General features: G+C 46.3%; 1 pseudogene; it reads left to right on the top strand.

The window, feature by feature from the left end:
• The first annotated feature begins 5077 nt into the window (after positions 1-5077).
• Positions 5078-6054, top strand: LOC146802066 (uncharacterized; annotated as a pseudogene).
• Positions 6055-6448: the final 394 nt, after the last annotated feature.

Genomic DNA, 6448 nt, shown 5'->3' with positions numbered 1-6448 from the left:
ACACCTGAATCTAGGTATCGTTTCAGGGTTACTGGGTGTCGCTGTCCCAGAGCCTTTTTCTTCACTTCTTGCACAGTCCTGAAGAAACACCGCTGAATCCACTAGGGACCACAAGAGGCGTGAAACATGTCGATCTGATACCATTCATATTTTACTAGCACTAAACATATGCAGGAGAATACTCCCTACCCTGACCACCCTATCAAGAGTATTCCTCTTGACTCCAGTTTTTAACCACATTACACGGCTCCTAGAATAAAGTCTCCCCAGGGTACTAGTGTGATATTTTTAACTTACTAAGCACCACACACCAAACTCGCCACTGCTGCGTTCCTCAAAAAGATCTCCGACAAAGAGCCCTCTCGCGGGACCCATGGTGGACTGCAGCGCCACGCCACCCCCACAAGGTTCAACGCTCGATGAAGCATTACACCCGCCTGGGTGTGGGAGGGCACTTCCTTAACAAGGAGGAATTCCCCCCTTTAAAATTAATATCATCCAACCTACACCCCTTGACAGAGTTCCTGTCACTTGTCCTTCTAGCGACCGGACTGGTCAGCTCTTTACTAAGAACAGTTACCCTCCAGGGATTGAAACATACTGGACCCCGTTTCCAATCTGCTCCCAGTCCCCCCTCTTTTGTGCGTTTCAGTTATAGTACGGCAGCCAGCCGTGGGACATTCTTTATTCTCAATCTTTCCCCTTTCCTTTTGGTTTACCTTACAGAGCACACTACACAGTACCCCAAACCATGTAAAAAAACGCTTACAACAAGGCGACATCTCAACACTGCTCATCTTTAGAAGTATCATCTTCTCTAGTACCAGTTTTGGAATAACAGAGTAGGATGGATAATCCAGGTTTCTGCTACGATGACCATAACGTAGCTGAGATTTTGAGGGCACCATCATTGCTGAGGGTAGCACAGCCACAGGGAGTATGACAGAGGACTGGAAGGCTCTTACAGTCCTCAGAAAGCAACAGATTAAGACAGCTCTCCACAGATCCGTCATGACGGAATATCTGAGAGCTAACAGAGCCCCTAATAGCCTATTAGTCACCCTCACTCCCAGGATCTTCCTCAAAGATCTCACCTTTCGTAGGGAATGGTCCAAGATTGCCTGGAAACGTATGCACGATTGGCTGGTACTTATCAATACAGCCAAACGCTTTCACAGACCCTACTATTTCAGATTACACAGGCAGAAAATGCACTTAAGACAGGCATTACCATCACGGCATTCAAATCTCGACACCGCGAGAAGACTCGTTTTATCTCCAACAAAAACTGTCAGTTTTTTCGAAATATCAGGCTACGGGCATACTTCCAGGGCAAGCCCTACACTCCAGAAGAGGGCACAGGATTACAAAAAAAAAAAAGTCATGTTTTGTGCCCCCAGCACCCACGACTCCGCACAAAATACTCACCTCTTAACAGGCCATCCTTAAAGATGTCTCCAATCGGACCAACAACCGATCATTCGTCAACCTATCTAAACAGGAAAGGACCTTGCTCAAACAGATTATGGAAGACACGACTATCGTGATCAAACCAGCCGACAAAGGCGGTGCCATTGTGATCCAGGATGTCATCACTTATAACAATGAATGCCAAAGACAACTGGCCAACAAATGTTACTACCACCCGATAGAGGCCGACCCTACAGAACATCTTGCCACCAAGATCAGGAGTTTGGTGTCGAAGCCGAAACAGAAGGTTGGATCACTAAACAAGAGGCGGGATTCCTGAACTATGACCAACCCAGGATCCCATATTTCCACACCCTCCTTAAAATTCATAAAGGGATGGAAAATGCCCCCCCCCCCTTCCAAACCAGGCCGACCGATTGTTTCAGGTATCGAGTCTCACCTTGAACCATTAAGCAAATTCGGCAACTTCTTTCCAAGACCAATCGTGATGGAGACCCCCACCTACCTCAGAGATACGACTGATGTCCCTGAACTTCATTGAGAGTTTCCCAACACCGGATAAAATTGATCTCCTCATAACCTTGGACATGGAGGCATTGTACACTAACATCCCTCAGGACGCCACTCTGTCATGGAAACTATCCTCAACTAAAAAAACCCTGCCCATTCAACACCCAGATCAACTTTATTGTTGAATGGGCCTCCATAGCTTTAAAAGAGAACTTCTTTGCTTTCCACAAACATAACTACCATCAGGTACAAAGTACCATGGGGTGCACCTTAGCTCCTAGTCTGGCCTGGATCAACATGGCATCTTTTGAGAGAAAAAATACATCCTACACGAAAGTAACCCATTTCAGAACAACATACTGATATGGTGTCGTTACATCGACGATGTCCTAGTTTTCTGGAGTGGTAACAAAGACCAATGCTCATCTTTCTACAAATGGGTCAACACTCTCGACCCTTTTTTAAAATTCACCAGCACATGGTCTGGGAGCACGATTTCCTTTCTTGACTTGTCTATCTAATCAAGTCAGACAAATTTTCACCACCAATCACAGGAAACCCACAGACAGAAAGAAGTAGTCTCCTGTTGTATGACAGTCACCGGCCAAAAGCCCTCCGGGAGAACCATCTACTGGTGGATCAGTTCCTCTGCTGAGCAGGAACTGCAACACCACAGCAGAGTACTAAAGACAGGCAACCACCTTAAGATCCAACTTAGTGGATTGCCACTTCCCACCTAGGTGATTCATCACGCTTACAAGAGGCTAAAAACCACAGAGAATGCCTGCTGGAAAGTAGGGAGAAAACATGCACGGACACTTACATGTGACCACTTTCACCCCCTCTTCCAACAAAATACAGCAGGCCATTAAAAGATACTGGGGGATCCTTCTGACAGGCGACTTCACGCCTGGACCAAGTCTCCTATTCGCGCTTAAACGTCCTCAGAACAGGAGGGACCTTCTGTTACACACTCGCCCATGTACTAAACATACCAAACAACCCACCCTCAGGGCCTTACCATCAGTTGAATGACATTACCCATGTGAGTCATGTTCAGTATGCCATTTCACCAACACGACAAGACATATAGACCTAGGTTTGCAGAGGCCATGGCATCAGAAACAACACGAACTACAATACAAAAAACTGTGTGTATGTGACCACAAGCCCCTGCAATCTCCGCTATGTGGGCATGACCTGTCAAAGTTCAGATTAGTGAACATCGAAGCACGATCAGTTGCAAAAAAAAAAAAACAATAAGAGAATGCAGTCATTTCTCTGAGAAACACCAGATGCAAGATAGTCTTCAATGGACCATCACATTGACTCCAACCCTAACTGGTCACCAAGAACCCTATTCATGCAAGAGCAACGTAGGGTTTTCCATCTACAGTCCAATACAAGAGGCCTTAACGATGATATACCATGGGCCGAATTTATAAGCTAGCCCAGTCTTTCCCTCTGAAACTGTGCATATGGTGGACTTTTTCCATCTCACTTATCGCTATTGGTAGAGGCAGAATTTATTAGCTGGATCTTTCTTCATCTCATTTGTCGTTATTAGTGGAGGTCATTTTCCACTTCTATCCAGCCATTTCAGACATGACCAGTACCCCTCACTTTAGAGCCAACTGGAATAACTCCATATACTGACTACACATACCAAAACCTGAACCAGAGGTATGGGTTCCTCTGTCACTCTGACCTGCTAGTCTCATTGTGTCAGGTCATAACCTCATCACCCCCTATGTTAGAATAGTGAGGCCGCCTTCTTTGTGGTACACACCTAACATGACCGCCATACTTCAACACAAGAGCTACGACATGCACAATTGTCAGTGTCACATTGCTCTATGGGCTACATACCCAATATGGACACCAAACATTCCATATACAAGCGCTACTACACGCGCCTCTCACACACTCAACATGGCCACCATAGCTCCTTAATACAAGAGCCACGACCCACCCTATTCTTAAAATTACTGCACCCTAAACATGGCCGCCACTGTGTCCATACGCAAACGCCAATATACGTTCCATTTCTCCACGTTACTCTGCACCCAAGAGTTGACGGGCGGGAAGATGGATGTGGTTAAAAGCAGTAGCAGTGTTCCTCCCTCCCACCGGCGATTGAGCAGCAGAGGGCAGGTAACTAGCTTGCTTAGCGGGAGGTCAATGTGAATATTCACTTACTGCTATTTGCACCAAAGAGGGGTCTCTTTTACCCTCATTTACAAAACTCGCTACCATTGATTACGTTTACGATGTGTCCTCTCTAGGTTCACTTCTCTATGTCGTGCTCCTAGTTGATGAAGCCTTCCCTTTTGACTCTGGGGTATGGTTATTAATGTGTGTGTCTGTCCGTTTATAACGTCAGTATCATGTACCACAGCGGTTACTTGTTTCAACCCCACCGAGCATGCCTTTAATAAAAAAAAATCTCACCAGTGACATCTGCCGCTCTCGGGCAGGCATCCCACGTGTGAGGGCATGTTTCTAATTTGCTGCTTGCTAAGGCATGGATTAGCAGTATGCCGGACCACTTCAGAGCTGGCCTGGGCATGTATACGGTGTATGCCTCATTTTATCTTAAATCCCACCCTCACGCTTAGATGGTTAACTGCTCGTTATCAGACTAGCCTTAACACAAACGCAGTACGATCGGAAAGACGCATGATCTACATTACGTTTCTGATGGACAATTGTCGCTGTTTTTCCCCCCCTCTTTTTGCTCTTGTAGGCTGGATTTTGCAAATGAAGTGGTCATATCCATTTGGATTCAGGGTCACCCCGACCACACCAGAGTCTAGGTATCATTGCAGGGTGACTGGGTGTCGCCATGATAAGACTCCTTTTCTTCACTTTATACACTTTTTGCACGGTCCTGAAGAAACCACACTGGATCCACTAGAGGCATGAAACATGTCGACCGGATACCACAAATATTTTACCATCACTAGCACTAAAAATACACCGGGGAATACTCTCTACCCTGTCCACCCTATCAAGATTATTCCTCTTGACTCCAATTTTTAGGTCTCGCTGAGCCCAGCGCATGCGCTGGCTCGAAGAGACATTTTGTATGTGGGAATTTCAAAGTGCTGCTGGCTGGCCTAACGCTTGTGGTGCAGGCATGGAGGGGATCGGTGTCTGATGTGCTGGTTTGTGACTTGGCTTACAAGGGTCAGCTGGACGAGCTGAAGACCAGGGTCCTTGCAGACAAATCTCTTGCGACCAAAACGGACCAGGATATAAGAACCGCACTGCACTGGGCATGTTCTGCTGGACATACAGACATTGTTGATTTTCTGTTGGGATTGGGAGTACCTGTGAATGATAAAGATGATGCGGATTGGACTCCTCTACACATTGCTGCCTCAGCAGGCCGTGATGACATTGTAAAAGCCCTGCTTGGAAAAGGTGCCCAGGTGAATGCTGCGAACCAGAATGGCTGCTCCCCACTGCACTATGCAGCCTCTAAAAATAGACATGAGATTGCGGTCATGCTTCTATCCAATGGAGCCAACCCAGATGCTACTGATTCTTTACATTCAACTCCCCTGCATCGAGCAGCTGCGAAGGGCAACCTTAGGATGATTCAAATCCTTCTCAAGCACCGCGCTTCGACGAATATACAGGACATTGAAGGAAATACGCCTCTTCATTTGGCGTGTGACGAAGAGCGGGTAGATGAAGCCAAGCTGTTGGTGCAACAAGGCGCAAGCATCTACATTGAAAATAAGGAAGATAAGACTGCAAAGGCTGGCTTTGGCGCTGTTCTACGGAGGCTGGCGGAAGGCTAGATGTTCTTATTCTCAACTGCGTTTCGTAAACCGATGCTTCTATTTTTCTGACATTAGTATCTCTGTTGGCATGACCTAGTTGAGGTCCTCGATGATAAATTGATTTACTTAGCACTTTTATAACCTTCATTAAATTTCTGGTACATGAAAGTGTTTTACAGTATTGAACGTGGACAAAACACACTTCGGGTGAAGCAAGATTTTCCACGATAAAGCAGTACTTGGGTTTAATAGAACAGAAATGGACTATAATGAACACCTTCATGGCGGAAAAGTTGAACATGTGTAACTGCAAGTTGTGAAATGTCACTGGATTGTAATCTGTATGTTCGAAGAAAGCTTGCGTTCACGCGATCGTGCACGCGCGCATCCGCCCGCTAGCAGCACTTTGAAACGTGCATACTAAATAACGAACAACCCCTGCCACCTCCCAAATAGCATCGAGCCGTGCCTTGTTATTTAATTCGTAAGGCGCCCGTAATGCTTGCCTGCAAAAACACACCCCTCCCACCTCCCAAACATCACCCAGCAGCGATGCCGTGGCCTTTTAAATAAACTTGTAAGCAAACATGTTTTGCGGCTTCCGGGGTGGCTGGGGACTGTTGGGCCTCCTTTAACTAGCTGAGGTCTAGAAACATGCCTTCAAGGTTAGCCTCCCCTTAAATATTTTATAATCGGTCAAAAATACCTGCTCCGGA

Source organism: Triturus cristatus, chromosome 8 (genome assembly GCF_964204655.1).
Source record: "Triturus cristatus chromosome 8, aTriCri1.1, whole genome shotgun sequence".
Lineage (NCBI taxonomy): Eukaryota > Metazoa > Chordata > Amphibia > Caudata > Salamandridae > Triturus > Triturus cristatus.
This window is presented reverse-complemented; position numbering and strand designations above follow the sequence as displayed.